This window comes from Mustela putorius, unplaced genomic scaffold (assembly GCF_011764305.1).
Source record: "Mustela putorius furo isolate JIRA1106 unplaced genomic scaffold, ASM1176430v1.1 tig00003853_pilon_pilon_pilon, whole genome shotgun sequence".
Classification (NCBI taxonomy): domain Eukaryota; kingdom Metazoa; phylum Chordata; class Mammalia; order Carnivora; family Mustelidae; genus Mustela; species Mustela putorius.
In genome coordinates this window covers 21261098-21277993 of record NW_025422005.1, presented here as the reverse complement: position 1 = coordinate 21277993, position 16896 = coordinate 21261098, and the positions used below count along the sequence as shown (strand labels likewise).

Sequence of the window (16896 nt, the reverse complement as noted above, 5' to 3'; positions counted from 1 at the left end):
CATATACAGTGCATCCTCAAGAGAACATAAATCCAAGACACAAGACATAACCATTTCTTGTAATTTTCCCCTAAAAACAGAAAGAACAAAATAGCACCTGTGAAATCACCCAGACTACTAAAAACAAGGTTCGGCACCTCTAAAAACAAAACAAAACAAAACACCTATCTCCTAATCAGCAGTACGTGCCAAAAAACGCCAAGTCCCCACAGACGAGGCATTCATGGTAGGACACAGAGGCACAACAGGATGACAGTGACTATCATGTGGCCAGAAACCAATCCGTCAGCAATTTGTCTGTTGCACGTGAGATCACTTTCCCTCCGGAGGACGGGCGTTCCTGGGGCGGATGGACCAGGTGTGGCAAGCCCCCCGCCCGAACAATCGCCGGGTGGTGCCTCTTGGAGCGCGAGCCCACATCCAGCCTCCCCACAGGTAGAAGCAGCCCAGCAAGCAGGAGGAAATATTTCCAAGCCGACAGATGCAGGAACTGAAAAAGGAGGTCACGACGCTGAGAGAATAGATTTAACCCTTTGGTCCCTGGGAACCGCGAAGACTAGAGGGGAGCGCGGCAGAGACCTCGGGGTCGGGGGATTCTTTCAGCCGGGCGGCAGTTTGGGGTGGGAAGGCCTCCCTGTCCTTCCAGGGCTCCCTCCAGCCCTCAGATGGTGCCAGACTTCTGCAGACAGCCCAGCCACCTCGTCAGGAAGAAACTGCTCTGCGGCTGCCCCCAACACCTTCACCGCCTGGAACCCGCAATCCTCCTCCATTCGGTTTCCTTCCAAGGTTCCTGCCCGTGGACAGTGATGGGCGGACCTCGTCAAAAACAGACCCCAAGCCCAACTTTGCAAAGCTCCCCCGCCGCCAGCCCCCGCCTCCTTCTGCTCAGGCCGGCCGCGTCCCGGCTGCAGCCCCTCAGCCTCCGGCGCGCAGAGGCCCGGGAGCCCGCGCCCCCGGCCCGGGGCCTGCGGGGGGCTGCAGACAAAGAGGCTGCGGCGCCGCCGCGGCCGCCAGGACCGTCCCCTCGGGGACAGCTCCGCGCCACCACCACCCCCAACCCCGCTCGCGGGTCGCAGCCGCCTCGTCTCACCGGTGGCCCCCGGGGCCCGGGCTCCTGAGCCGGCCGCTGCAGCCGCCCGACGAACAATGGCAGGAGAAGGCGCCGGCGCCGAGATTCGGGCCCTCTGCGGCTTGCGGGCCCGCCGGCTGCTGGTGGACTGACTGACTGACTAACCCACCGGCGGAGGGAGGGAGGAAGGGAGCGAGTGAGCGAGCGAGCAGGCGAGCAGGCGGCCCCGGCGCGCGCCCTCCCGCCTTCGCTCTGTGAGGCGAGGCCGCCCGGCCCGCAGCCAGCCAGCCCGCGCGCGCCCCTCCCCCTCCGTTCGCCACAACATTGTAGTAAATTTCTATTGGACGGCGCCTGAGGGAGGGAGGGGGCCGGGCTCGCGGCCCGCCAGCCCATTGGCTGAGGACAAGTTCTGGGCTTCTCTAGTTTCCCCCTCCTCTAGGCTGGTAAGGGCCGGGGAGGAGAAGGAAAAAGAGGGGAAAAGGCAAGGGGCTGGACGCATATGCGCAAGCGCAAGTAGAACTTGCTCGGGAGTCCCGGGGTTCCGGGCCCCTGCAGTACCCACGTGGGGAATGAGGCAGCTAGTGCCCGGGACCGAGGTGAGGCCCTTTCCACCCAGAGGACGTCCAGGTAGGAGGCTGAGATTTGAAAACCTCAAGGAAAGCCGAGGCTTCTACCAGCTGACTGCCCACTAATGCACTTCGTGACCTTGGGTAAGCCACTCAGCTTCTCTGGGCCTCAGTTTCCCCATTTACTAACTTGAAGGTCCCTAGGTGCCATTCACACCCTGACATTCGTGGAGGCCTTACCTCTCGGCAGTTGTGCAAGGCCCGAAAGCTGAATGTTGTGGCCACGCAAGATTTCACCTGCTTTTGCACTTAAGGACCTCCCAGTTCCACCTTGGCACCCTCAAAATCATAAAGGCCTAGCTTCCGAGAGCTGCACCCCAGCTGAATTTAGGGTCGCTCTGACAGTTGCCTGATGTGCCTTTATTTCCTTTCAGAAGTTTCAGAGGCCCCTTGACTCTTCGCACTCCCTGCCAGGCTGGACTCTGAAAAGGCTGGGACCCCACACAGCAGAATGAAGGCTCATGTTTTAAGCACGGTCCCTATAAGGTAAGAAAGGTTCTGGTATTCCCATTCTAGAGATGAAGACACTGAGGCAGAGAGGTTTAGACCTGCCAGGATAAGAAGCCAGGCCATCTGACATCAGAACCTGCCTATGCCAGCTTCACTGTCTCCTGGTATCTATCTGATCACAGCCCCCTCCCATCCACAGTTCAGCCTCTATAAACAGACAGCTGGGGTTCAGTTCCGAGCCTCCAGTCCTCCCTCACTGTTTGGACTTCTCTGTGTCTGTTTCTAACCCCATAAAAGGGGATAATGATAGTTCTACCTCCTAAGAGTTATTTTAAGAATTAAATCAGTTAAGATATGTAAAAGGTTTTAGAACAGTGCCTAGTTCATAGCGAGAGCTACATAAGTGTTCATTATTACTGCTATTCAGAGACTAAAATATGGACTGAGAGGTGTGGAGCAGGCTGACCTAATAATATGTTTGTTAAGCTCTCAATTGTTGTCAGCACTGAGCTGAGCACATTGCATGAATTATCTGTTTGAAACATCCTAAGTGAACCACTTGAGGACTACCTGACTACCCTGTCTAAAACAGCCTCCACCCACATACCCTTGCCCTGCCCTTTTTTTTTTTTTTTTAAGATTTTATTGTTAAGTAGTCTCTACACCCAACATGGGGTTCGAACTCACAACCTCAAGACCAAGAGTCACATGCTCTACCAACTTAGCCAGCCAAGCACCAACCCCCTTTTATTTTGAGATTTTATTTTTACCTTGCCCTGCTTTAATTTGCTTCATAGCCCTCACTTCTACTGACTTTCTGTATATTTATTTATTGCTCCTCTCAATACATTGTTGCAGTTTAGATCCACTAAATGACAAGCTCCTAGAGGACAGGGATTTTGTCCCTCTTATCTTCCAGAACAGTGCAGCGTTGGTGGTATAGTGGTGAGCATAGCTGCCTTCCATCTTCCAGAACAGTGCATAGTCAATAAATGTTTGTTGGGCAAGTGAACAAATTATCCCCATTTTACATATAAGGAAGCTGAAGCTTAGTAAGGTCAGGTCAGGGTCATTCTGTATACTTGACATGAAGCACCTACTCTTGAATATTCTGGTTCCCTGCCTCAGGTTTTCCAATTAAGCCATACATTTGATTCAGGGAGCTCCATCCTACTGTGTCTGTGCCTCACAGGCTTCCTCCATATCAGACCTGGAAATCTGGTACCATGAAGGATAAATCCTGAAGATCAGTCACCACCCTGACGACTTTGTTATCCAGCAAATTTAGATTCATAAAAACCGATAGTCTCTATCCCATGAAGTGCAGCCAAAGACACATCATATTTAAAAAGCCTTGCTTGCGGGGCATCTGGGTGGCTCAGTGGGTTGGGCCTCTGCCTTTGGTTCAGGTCATGATCTCAGTGTTCTGGGATCGGGCCTCGCATCATCGGGCTCTCCGCTCAGCAGGGAGCCTGCTTCCTCTCTCTCTCTCTGCCTACTTATTATCACTCTCTCTCTGTCAAATAAATAAATAAAATCTTTTTTAAAAACTTTAAAAAATTAAAAGCCTCCTTTGCATGAATGGAGTACGTAGTACTTAGCAATCATCACTCTAAAAAAATGTAGTGGTCTCAGGCTAAGAAAAAAATAGCTAAACTAAGGCATGTATAAACCACTCCTAATCATAGTACTCTGCAACACCACACCAAAACTGTTGGCCCAGGCTTTTACAATCAGAATTCCAGTCTTCGCTTTCAATTCTTAGCCTGGAGATGAAAGGGCTTTGTAAACTCTAAAGTACTGTGCATATATGACTGGTTTTCTTATTAAGTTACACACCGTCACCTGTGAGGCAAAGTGCTCTACCCAGAGTGTAGCTGGACCCACCACATAGTAGGGAGTGGGGGGATAAGTAATGCCCAGTCTGAAGGCAGAGAAGCTTCCCAAACTACCCGTAGTCATGTGCCCAGCTGCCCTCTCAGAAGAGGCCTCTGCATACAGACATCCAGTTCCAGTTCCTGCCGCAGAGGCAGCTCCTGGGTCCCAAGGGTAAAGGTCCCAAGCACCATCCCTGAGGCTAATTTTCTAGGCAGAAATTCTGCTCCCTGCCTGCCTGCTTCATGCTCACATCTGGGTGGCAGTTGTGCCATACTCCAAGCCCCAGGTTGGGGTCTCCAGGGGCCATCTCTATCCCGCCTGCCAGCTGAGCCCTCCACTGCCTCCTCCAAGACCCCTCCTGTTCCTTCCTAGGGAATACAGGCCCTGCTAGCTGCCTATCAGCCCCTGGAGCGGTCAAGGGCACTAAGGAAAAAAAAAGAAGAAGAAAAAGAAAGAAAGAAAGTAAAGAAAAAAGACAGCTTGAAAGGGTCCTAATCCTTTCCTATTACAAACTGAGCTCAAACACCAGCTGCACAGAAGAGGGTGAAATTAGGTGGTGACCAGGGGGGAAGGTAGCTGGGGCCTTCAATGACCTGGAAGAGATGAGGTTGGGAGACAGCGGGGGTAGAGAGGGGAAAACAGTTGGAGCCTGAACCATTCCCAAATCTGGGACGTGGGCGGATTAGGGACACAGCTGGCCTTACGCCCCAGTGATGGAGCTCATGGAAAACATTTGTCTGTTGTGCAGAGTGGCAAGAGATGAAGAGGGTTTTGAAAAGCTGGGCCCACCAGCAAAGTGTTCTGAACAGTCACTATTGAATAAAAATCAATCTTTGTAACAGAAGTACATGAAGATTAGAATTGTCTTTCCAACCTGCCCACGGTCATGAGGCTGCAGCCATTTTAGACCTTTTAAACACAAATGATAAACAGGCTATGATAAGGAAAATTACTGTTCGTACAGTGGTATGTCAATCTAGGCAATTATTTTTAGTAGTAGTACTTGAATTGTTCACAGAAAATATAGTTAAATAAGGGCCGCCTTGCTGGCTCAGTCAATGGAGCGTGCGACTCTTGGTCTCAGGGTTGTGAGTTTGAGCCCCAGGCTGGGTGTAGCGATTACTTAACAATAAAAAAGAAAGAAAATACAGTTAAATAAGAAGAAAAAGATTTAAATCATCCTAAAATCATCAATCAGAAATAACTACCACCAATATTTTGGAGACGGACTTCCCCTCTAATACCTTCTCTTACACGTGCACTTTTTTAATGTATATTAAATTTAGTCATACAAAATTGCTGATTGTATAAGTTAAAAATGGTCAAGCAACAGACACTGTATAGTTCAACCTAATGCTTTTTTCAAACTTAAATCATACTGTTTTGGAACTGAGTTCTTCCACCTAATAATATGTTGTGACATTTGCATCACCATTTTTAGTAGTGCCCTCAAGTGGATATACCATAATTTAGTTAACCTAGATGTCCAATATATAGGTTTACTGTTCCATCTTTATCTTGTTTACTCAACAAACATCCTTTTATCTAAGCATACCTATGATCCCTTTTTTTAGAATGCACTGATTGCAGCGTTGTTGGTTTTTTTCAATTATTGCACACAAGGTGGCCTGTTCTGGTCATTTCTGAGATAAAGACCAAAGAAATCAGCATATGCAGTGATTTTATACAATACCTTGTCTTTGTATTTGAAAACACAGAGCATGCTTTGCCCTCTGTGACACAATACACTTTGCTTGCAACAATTGCATTGAGCTGGGTCCTAAAGCACACTAAGACCAAAAAATGTGACTGAAATACATACTTTGGAGTTGGCAAGTGATGTCCTTTCTGCTGTGAAGACACTCCAAGAAACAAGGAGCAGAAGGGAAGGAAGTTGAAACTGTAAGAGGACTGCATAGACGGTAGCTAAGACACTCCTCTAGGCCTCTAGATTCACAAAATGTTAAAACTGGATAGGCCCTTGGAGATTGTCAAGCCCAAGCTGCAGACTTTTAAAAAGATTGGGAAATGGGTGCAGAAACTGGAAGGGACTTGTGCAGGGTCACATAGCAGAGAGTGGCAGAGCCCAAACTTGAACGCAAGTCTTCTGAACCACACTACTGGAGGCGTCTGTTCCCCGCCTTCCCTGTGAGCCCGCCTACATCTCCCTTTCAAAGCTGCAGGCCAACCTAAATTCTACAGCCAGAAAAACCTAGAAATGTCTAGGCTGGAAGAGCCAGTTATTAGAGATAACTTAAGGGCCAAGTTATTAGAGATAACTTGTTAATAAGAATAATGACAAAGGCATTTATTAGGTATTTACTAAATGCAGTGTACACACTAAGTACTTTATATGCATTTATTGTGTTAAGCCTCATAAAGATCCTACAAAGTAATATTACCTTCAACTGCAGTTGAAAAATCAGAGCCCAGAAATGTGAGGTGATTTGCCCAACATCACACAGCTTAAACCAGGTCTGTGCGATACCACTGTCCTCTGCGGCTTTTACATCACTCTCAGAAAAGCAGTTTAGAAATGATCTGAATGAGCAACCCCAACCTCTGTCCCAAGACCCCAGGGAAAGGCTGTTGTGACTGCTTCTGACTATAGCCCTAGGACATTCAAAGAGGGGACACAAGGATCTGGCCTGCCGTGACCCTCCCCAACCCCCTTCTCTCGCCAGCTGGAGTGAGCCTAATGACTCTGATCCAGCAAAGCCTCCAGCTCACTCAAGCTTAACCCATTAATTGTCTCTCCCCAGGTATCCTCTAGGTCTAGAGGGTTTCCCAAGAAAGACGGGGAGAGTTTCAGTGCCACCAGCTAGCTGAGCCCTTTCTAAAACTGGTAAAGTTAGCCTGGCCCCACCCACACTAAGGAGAGGCGGAGGAGGAGCCACGGCGGGAGGAGTGAGCTCTTCCTCCGTAGCAGAGGCACTGGGGGTCTCAAATGAACGAGGTGAGTCCTCAACAATAAGCCATTGGTAATGGTAATGGTAATGAACCATTACCATCATCCCAATAAATGGGTGATGGCAAGAAGAGGTAAAAGGAATATGGGCTTTTGAGGCAGGCAGACCTGGGCTCAAATCAAAGTTCCACCCCTGAGATGCTGTGTGAGTCTACACCAAGTCCCTTCTCCTCTCTTCCTTGTCTATACTATGTGGAAAACATGTGCCAAACACTGCATACCAGGGACTTTTTATATACAGCACGTCAGGGAACCTTCGCAATAGTCCCTTGACTATAATTCCCATTTTACACATGAGGAAGCAAAACACTTACCCAGGGTCACCCAGCTAATAAGTGTCCAAGTTCAGATGCAAATCCACATCTGCCAGGCTTTACTGCTAGCACTCTTCTTACGGTTTACAGATTGCCTGCATTTCCACAGTGGTCATTGTACTCATACCAGCAAAGATGTACAGTGTACTCGCTAGGTGCCTCAGTACCTCACTTCTCTTATTAGAGAAGGTACCTCACCTTCTCTTATTTAATTTTCACAACAACCCCATGGAGTGGGTACTATTTTAACCCCATTTTGCAGCTTTGGGGTGAAGTCAGAGAGATGAGGCAGTTCACCCAAGGTCATGTAGCTAGGGAGGGGTATAGTTGAGAAGCCGAGCTTGTCTGACTCCAGAACCCTCTCCTTTGCCCTCTACACTAACCCGCCTCTCTTTCCAAGATGGCCAAGTAGGTGTCTCTATCTCTGAAAGAGGAGAGAGCCAAGGACTAGCAAGAGGTAGTGAGTTGTCCATGGCAACCCAACAATTGAGCAGCTGAAACCCAGGCCTTTGAGTCTTAAACCCGGGGTTACTTCCCCCACCCATACTACTGAATCCTGCGCATCAGAAAATGTCCTTGTCAACTGGATATTTGGAAACCTTATACCTAGCTCCCCCAGGGAGACTGGGGAACAGAGAGTGCTGAGGGTGTGGAGGAGAAACTTGGCAGGATACTACCTGGGGAAGACAGTGGTTGAGCTGGTTACCCAGGTGCCTGGAGCTTTGGAGACCTCTGCCTTGGTCTGCCTAAGCCATGTACCCCTAGCTGGGAAGGGGGTGTTACAGAGGAAGCTGCACAGGAGGCCTGGGCTTCCCTGGCTGGCACAGCTCTCTGCTGTGATTTCTGCTGAAAAACAAAAAGTTCAATCCTCTGGGCCTACTTGCTAATTACCAGTAATGACATAATAACCATTGTGGGCCCAACAGCCAAACAGCCCCAACTAGAAATTCTGCATAGCTCAGGCTCAGGAACAAAAGATTTGGGCACTCCAACTGAAACTGATGCCCTGGCAGAAAATATCAGAAGCAAAAGGGCTTTAGGGTTGACCCAGCCAAAGTATTATCTGGCCAATGGAGAGGATGATGGCTACTCATACAATTACTTATTGAGAATTATTTATCTGCATCGTATAATGCCAGACCCAGAGAGAAGAAGCTTCATTTTTTTCATTAAGTCGCTCCACAAATATTTATTTAGCACCTATTATGAGCCAAACACTCTTCTAGGTACAGGGGATGTAACACTGAACAAGACAGACAAAAATCACTGTCACCACCGAGCTTACCATTCCAATGGTGGGGGATAAATGATAAACAAATGTTCACTAAAATACAGTATGTCAAAGGATGATAAGTGCTACAGAGAGAGAGAGAAAAAAAACTGGCCTCGAGGGAAGATGTGGAATGGTCATATTGTGGCAGGAAAGGGTGTTACCATTTTAAGTTAAATAGGAAGGGCCTTACTGAGAAGGTGGACATTTAAACAAAAAAAATTAAGGACATGAGAGAGCAAGTCATGAAAGTATTTGGGGGTAGAGAGTTCCAAGCTGAGTGAACAACAAGTGAACAGCAAGAGCCCTGGGGTGGAGGTATGCCTGGTGTATTCAAGGACTTGCCTGAGATCATAGACCCAGTCATTAACAGAGCTGGAGAGGAAAGGAATCATACGCAGACTGATCACCTGCTGTGTACTTGAACTCTCTTAAGCCTTAGGACAACTCGGGAGGTAAACATTATGCTCACCATCTCACCATTTCCCAGGTGAGGGGGTGAGACCCAAAAAAGAGAAGTAACTGATCCACATCACACAGCTGGAATGGGCAGCCTGCTGGGGCCTCCCTGCTTCTCTTCTCTGGGTCCTCCCCATGCAAATCCTAAGTATCTGTTGAGTGAATAAAGGAATGAACGAATGAATTCCTCAAGCCCTGCCCTCTCAATGAACTGTTTGCAGGCCAGCCTTCTAGTCTCTACTAATCATAGTATAATAACCACCACAATAACTCCAATGTACCAGCTGTGGACTGAGGATTTTACCCAAATTACCTAACTTAGCCTCCCTCAGGTAATCGTAAGAGAAGGTGCTAATATTTTTCCCATTTTACTAGTGAGAAAACTAACACTCACAGAGGTAGAATTCCCTAGAGATCCCACAGTTGGTAAATGGTGAAGCTGGGATTTTTTTTTTTATTTTATTTATTTGTTTGACAGACAGATTACAAGTAGGCAGAGAGGCAGGCAGATAGAGAGAGAGGAGGAAGCAGGCTCCGTGCCAAGCAGGAAGCCCAATGCGGGGCTCGATCCCAGGACCCTGGGACCATGACCTGAGCCGAAGGCAGCGACTTTAACCCACTGAGCCACCCAGGTGCCCCTGAAGCTGGGATTTAAACTGAGGTCTGTCGGCTCCCAAATCCCTTCTTTTAATCCTGTAATATTAGTAGAAACCTCTGACATCAGTCCATCGCCTTCTATAAACCAGAAAACAGAGGCTCAGCTAGGGCAGACGAAGAGCTGGGGGAGGTCTGTGGCCCTGCAGCCCCCAGTCTGGCATCCCTGCTACTCCACCCCGGGGAGGGGCGGGGGGCGTGGACCAGGTTTTCTCTTCTAGGCCTGCCTATTTCAGCACTTCTGCAGAAGTCTTCGTGTGTCACCCCAGCTCCTGGAGGAGAGTTCCAGGGAGCTCAGCCTCCACCTCCGCCCCCTCTGCCTAGGCCTGGGTAATGCAAGTCCCTTTCGACTCTGCCTTCCCAAAGCGCTTGCAAGTGGCATGAACCAGAGGTAGGCGGAAGAGAAACTCTGTCCTCCTCCTGTGGTTCCTGGAAGAGAGACGATGCAGGCTAGGTGCCAGGAGCGTAGGATGGGCTGGGGGCAGGGGCCAAAACCAGGCCAAGGGTGAGGATAGGGTGTCACAGCCAACCAGAGAGGGGAGCAGGGGAGGAGGGTAAAAGATGAAACCGGTTCACTGGGTGTCGTTTGTTCAACAAGAAACTGTATCAAGTCCCTAGACTGGAAAGACGCAGGAAGAAGAAGGTTCTTAGAGGCTGCATTTATAATAGCATTAACGATACGGACCAACCACTAAGCCCCATAGTGCTCAGCACCAGACTAAGTGCTCTAACTACATCATTGCCAGTCCTCAGCAATATCAGCCCCATTCTTTTTTTAAAGATTTTATTTATTTATTTGAGAGAGAGAGCATGAGCAGGGAGAAGGTCAGAGGGAGAAGCAGACTCCCCATGGAGCTGGGAGCCCAATGTGGGACTCGATCCTGGGACTCCGGGATCATGACCTGAACGGAAGGCAGTCGTCCAACCAACTGAGCCACCCAGGCATCCCAATATCAGCCCCATTTTACAGCAGAGGAAACCAAGGCTTGGAAAAGTGAAGGGACAGCCCAGGTCCCTGCATCATAACCATTCGTAGGGTAGTGCCAAAAGGGTCTGGAGACCTGGGTCCCTGCTGTGTGACCTTACACCATGAGCCACCCACTCTGATTTGAGGCTCCTGCATCTGTACCACAAGGGACTTGGTCAGCAGTCCCTACTGTACACTCCAGGAGGGTCAGAGATCCATTTCTGCCCAGACTATGGGGCCTCCCACAGATATGGGACATCACACTTACTCTTCTCCCTGTCACCCAGAAGAAAAAAAAAAAAAAAAAAAGAAGGCCCAGCTATCTACTTCCAGGGGAAAAAAATAAAGCCACAGATTTTCAAAATATTTGTCCCTGTTTCAAGGCTGCTGCTGGCTTTGGCCTCCAGCCAGGAAGGGGCCCCTGGGGTGGGGGAGTTGGGGGGAGCCCAGGCTTTAAGACTGAGAGTCCTTGGGCCCGAGGCCAATGGGGGCAAGGGGCAGATGGGGGCGAGCTGGGCAGTAGGCCAGCACCCCTCTGGAGATTTGGGCTTGTTTCTTAATCCTTTCCTCCCTTTGTTGACCAGCCGGCTGTCAGGAGAGGCGGGGGAAGCAAGCGGGTGGGACCAAAGAGACTGTGGAATCCGAATACTAAGAACTGAACTGGAGCCCCTTTTTATGGTTGTCCATTACATGGAGACACTGGACAAGGCCACTGGGGGGATTATCCCATTGAAACCACCACCCCTGCCTGGATGGAGAGCCTGCTGTCCCCAATCTACTGAGGTGAAAAGTGGTGCAGAGAGGGCAGGTGACGAGAGCCAGGCACACAGCTCACAAGTGGTAGACCTGGCAGGGAGCCCAGGTTGTTGACTCCCCAGAAAGGCAGACACTGGGACTGACTAGAGATGGGGAGTAGGGTGGATAGGGCCCTAGCAGTCCTAGGAGAGCAGGGAGATATGAGGGTGATCACCTCCAACATGACCCTCCCCAAAGCCCTGAAAGATCTAGGCCCTGCTGCCCTGCCCAGCCTCCTCTCCCTTCACGGCCTCACCAGCTGTACCAAACCATAGTACATATGGATGTGCCCTGAGCACATTATGGGCATTTAAGCCTTCACACATACTGTTCGACATGCTTATGAAGTTGTTCCCTCCACTGGCCACCTAGAGAGCCTTTATCCTTCAAATCCCAGCTCAAATGTCCGATGCCCAGAAAGAGTTAACCACCCACTCAGCTGGGCTCACGCAGAAGTGCTTCATGCTTCCTGAGTGGCAGGAACCCCCTCAGAACCCAGCACAAAGTCAGTGCTCAATAAATATTTGTTGTCTTTAGACATTGCATTTTATCACTGAATCTGTGAGGCAAGCAAAACAGGTTTTCTTGTCCTCTCTCTTGAGGCGCAGAAAAAGGAGGGCAGGAGAGAGGGAGTGACTTCCCAAAGTCACGCATTCGGTGACACTGGTGGAGCTAGAAGCCAGGCCTTCTCTGCCCCACAAGCCCCTGCCTGGCCCCTGGCCCCAAAGAGCTCTCTCATCCCTGCCGCACCAGCCAAGATCACCACAAGTGACACTCAAGGCAGGAGCTGGGGCATGGGCCCTGGTGGCCTGAGGTCTTGCCCCAGTATCCAGCTCAGACGTTACTGCTGCCTGGGGAAACTGAGGCAGAAGGTGACAAAGACTGACAAGTGGCTTTACTCCCCCAATCCAGCTCCAGCTCCAGCTTCTCCTGGACATATGCCTCAGCCAGAGACCCCAGTGAGCCCCCGAACCCCACAGACCCTAAGACCTCACTCTCACCGCTTGCGTCTCCTGCCTGCCCTCTGCAGTCCAGGATCACATCCTGCTGGCTCAGGTCCTAATATCCTCCCAGTGCTCCCCATCTCATGGCTCCGTCCAGGCTGCCTCTCCGTGTCGCTCACCTGCAGAGTTGCCCCTGCCTCTCCCCTCCCATTCATCCTCCACACCAAACCATCCTCCCAAAATATAAGCCTGACCACATCGTTCCCCTATTTTGGGGAAGCCAGGGGAAGCCCCTGATGGCTCCCCACGGGCTCTGGGGTGAGTCCCCCTAGCTCTCCTGAGCCTGTCTGTCTAGAACGCCAGTCGTGACTCTGTAGCTTGGCAAAACAGTTCCCTTCACTAGGAATGCCCTTTCTCCTGGGCTTTGCCTAAGGAGATAGTCCCAGTTCACACCTCAGTGCCTTGATCAAAGGTGGAGGTGGTAGTTCTGTGTCCTCCCCACCCAGCTAGACTCTGAACTGGGGCAGGATGGCGAGGCAGAGACCCCACAAATTCATTTCGGTGCCCCATGCCCAGCACAGGGCCTGGCAGGGGTCGGAGGGTGGGTATGAGGGAAAGCAGATGGCTAGGAAAGGGAGGAACCTTCTTCCAAGAGGCCTCCTCTTTCCCTTCACCCTAATGGTGTCTTTCAGAACCTGTCAGACTAGCTGGCTACCTGCCTGTCCCCAGCAGGCCCCTCCCAGATCCGGTCTCCATTGTCCCAAGAGGGCTATCTTTGTAATCCTAAAAGAACACTCAGAACTATGATAATAACAATAATTACTATCATTGGGTACCCATCACGTACCTCATTGAATTATTTAATCCTCATAAGAACTCCAAGAGGTACACAGGTTCTTTTATTATGCCCATTTTATAGATAAGGAAGCTAAGACTCCAAGGTTAAATGTTTTGCCCAGGGTCACAGAACTAGTAAGCAATAGATTAGGAATTCAAAGCCAGGTCTGACTCTCAACCAATATGCAATGGGGCCTTCTCCTGCTTCCTGTTGTTCCCTCTCTTTGAGACTCTTTGAGCACAGTGGGGGTGGGGGGGTGTTAAACAAGGTGTGTGTGTGTGTGTGTGTGTGTGTGCACAGGAAACAGTCCTATAGCCCTCGCCCTGGAGATAGAGCAGACTCAGGCACCATCTCTGCCCTCCTTGGGGGAGGTAAGAGAGTTTTACACTAAGAATTAGGGCCCTGGGGTGAGCAGACTTGGGTCTGAGCTCCAGGTCTACCCCTAAATAACTGTGTGACTCTGGGTAACTCACCTGATTTACTCAGTACCAATTCCCATGCCCGGAAAGCAAGGACCATAATGCCTGGACTGCCAGGAGGACTAGATGAGATAATGCAGCTAAAAGAGTATATAAGGGCACTTGCGTGGCTCAGTGGGTTAAACCTCTGCCTTCAGCTCTGGTCCTGATCTCAGGATCCTGGGATCAAGCCCCACATCGCATTGGGCTCTCTGCTCAGCAGGGAGCCTGCTTCCCTCCACCTCTCTGCCTCCCTCTCTCTGCCTACTTGTGATCTCTCTCACTCTCTGTCAAATAAATAAATAAAATCTTAAAAAAAAAAAATCACACATTTTCAAAACTTGAAAAAAAAACTAATAAAAGAGCATATAACAACCCAGCCAGCACACAAGAAACATCCGATGACAATAACACATACAGTGAATAGGGACTCCCAGGATCCCGAGGCCAAGAATCTCCAGGTCCCTCCCTTGAAGCCTTCTCAGCCAGACCCAAAAGCAATAGTGATAATAATGCCTGATCCACCCATTTGCTCATTAAATCAATCTTCCAGGGAAGTGTCCTTCAGTGACCGTATGTTGGAGGTGAGGCAACCGAGGCCCAGAGAAGGTAGATTACTGAATCAAGTCTGCCAGCAAAAGACTGGGACTTCCACCTCCACTGAGCTGTGGCAGTCCTTAGCCCAGGGCCCTGGCCAGGCTGCTGGAGAGTCTGGGGCTCCTGACTCCCGGATTCTAGTCCCAACTGGGTGGGAAGTTAAAATAGGAGAAAGGAGCCAAAAAAGAGGGACACTTAACTTGGCCCCCTCCCAGAATGAGCTCAGGACTTGGAGGAAACCAACAATTACCAAGCGGGGCCCTGCACCGGGCACTCCGCGCTGGCTCCTTCCCACAGCCTGTGGGAGAGATGTTATGATAGGCATGTTGCAGACAAGGTCTCCAAAACAAAGAAGTCAATGGCTTGTCCGAGGTCACACAGTGAGGAAAGTGGCAGTCCTGGGAGGCAGAGTCCCTCCTCAACCCTCCCACCTTCAGCCCCAGACCTCCCCAGCTGCCCCTCTCTCCTGGGGAAACCTAGAGGCCCCAAAGCTCCCTCCCCATTTCTAAGCAGAGGCCCTGAGTCTGGTTGGATGGGTGTGGTACTCTGCCCAACCCTCCGTTCAGAGGACTCAGAGCTCACTTAACAGAGCCCTCCCCCTGAGGAACTCCCAGTCTAGTGAGCAAAGAGAGAACGCCTGTTCTCTGAGCCCCTCTGATGGTGGTCGCTTTGTGTCACTGATCCATTTAACCCAACACAAAGCACGGTGATGGGGCATAGGGACAGGGAATAAATAAATACATTCGCTCATTCAGAAATGTTCACTGAGTTGCTACTACAGGCCCCTGTATCCTAGGTGCTGGAGATACAGCAGAGAACAGACACACAAAATCCCGGCCCTCCTGGGGCTTACGTGAAGAAAAGAACAAACATCCTGTGTCAGGCACAAGCTGAGATTCCCATGTTATAGAGGCGAAACTGACCTGCGGAGAGCCCCCCCCCAGCTACAAGGCGCAGAATACGGATTCCTGACCAGTCTGGCCCCAGAGACCTTTGCATTGGTCCCCTGTCTCAAAAGTCACCACCCAGTGTGCTAAGGATGTGGGGAGAAGTCAGCTGGTTATGGTAGGATTCAAACGTCGCGGAATGCCCTCCCTCAGTTCTACCCACCCCCCACCCCCACCCACTGCTAGGCTCCCTGGACACCTCCCAGTGACCTCAGTGATGCAGGACAGGCATTCAAATCAAGGTCAAGGCCGTGAGGCAGTCATTCAGGCAAACCAGTACTCACCCAGCAGCAGCCAGTGGGGTCATCCAGCCCGTAGGGGAGAGGCGGGGGAGCCATCACCACAGGGACACATGGAAGCAAAGGACAGCAATGAGACATGAGCACAACCAACAAGGACACTGTTTAGGGCCCCTCTTCATCCCGGGCAGGGGGGAAACATCCTGCCCAGTCCCTGCCTCCCGGGCTTGGCTAGGGCAGACACCCCCTTAGCGGGCCATCTGATCACGTGATAGCATACCCAGCGCTCCTCCCAGACCCAGCCCCGGGGAGGCCAGGGACCCCTGCAGACAAATATTCACTGAGTGCCTACTGTGTGCCAGGTGTTGGGTCTTCTGTCTGTTCACGTCTGTCTTCTTCAGACGGTGTCCCCTGCCCACAAGGAGCACATAGAGCAGGGAGGGGGCAGGCGTGTGACTCCTGCATGAGTTACAACTGTGATGAGTGCTTCAATGAGGAAGCTTACGAACCCGGATTCAAACCCTGGCTCTCACTCACTAGCTTTGTGACCTGGGGCCCGTCTTCCTAATTCCTCTGTGCCTCAATTAGTCATCTGTAAAATGGGGATATTTTAGTGCCCACCTCCAGGGTTGTCAGGAGGATTAAAAAATATGTAGAAAACATTTTGCACAATGCTTGGCACAGGGTAAACTGTGCCAATAAACGGGTCATAACTGGCAGCTACGGTCATTACAAGGAGCTGTAGGCCTGGGTTCTGGAGGGACCTGGTGTGGGTCAGGCCACCACCTACCTGACAAGGTAGGGATTAAAAGAGACAATAGAAGTGAAGCTCTGGGTCCAGTGCCCGGCCCGTGTAACCTGTCAGTAAATGGTGGTGGTACTCTTCGGGCTGTTCTCCAGCTCACCCCCAGGGTACAGCCTCTCAGCCAAGGGGCTATCAGAAGTGCCCTCTCCCCACAAACATGCACCCAGAATTGCAACTTTGGACTGAAAAATAACCAGCATTCCCACCTGATGCTACAACAATCTCACCTCCTTTGACCTTCACAATGACCGAGGAAGTGGATGAAGGCAAAATTCTTACTACTCCCATTTTACAGATGAGGACAGTGAGGACTCCTCTCTGTGTGCACTTGGCGGTGTCCCTTCAGATCTGCAAGCCTAGTTAAGTGGAGCAGCCAGGATTCCAACAGACATCCACCTGGATTTTGTTCTCCGGGCCTTCCCTTGGTCCCCCCCCCCCCCCGCCGCAGTGCCTGTACTACTAGCAGGACAGCCCCAGAAAAGACTCTGAACCTCTCCAGCACCAAACCTTTCATCTGAAATACTAATGGTCAGCCCAGGATCCGAGCTGTTTCTGACCCAAATTCTTCTTCCATGGGCTCAGCCACTGCTACCCTGACCCTCCCTCTAACCTTTTACC

At 50.6% G+C, this 16896-nt stretch overlaps 1 protein-coding gene across 2 annotated transcripts in view; it reads right to left on the bottom strand.

The window, feature by feature from the left end:
- EPB41 (erythrocyte membrane protein band 4.1) overlaps positions 1–16896 on the bottom strand; it is a 194345-nt gene that overhangs the window by 173851 nt on the left and 3598 nt on the right. Inside the window, exon 1 of one of the 2 annotated variants that reach the window (XM_004740988.3) lies at positions 1091–1217. The exons of the other annotated variant lie outside the window; for it this stretch is intronic. The gene's annotated coding sequence lies outside the window, so the exon portion shown is untranslated. Of the gene's footprint in view, positions 1–1090; positions 1218–16896 lie in introns of those variants that run through there. 2 annotated transcript variants of the gene reach the window in all.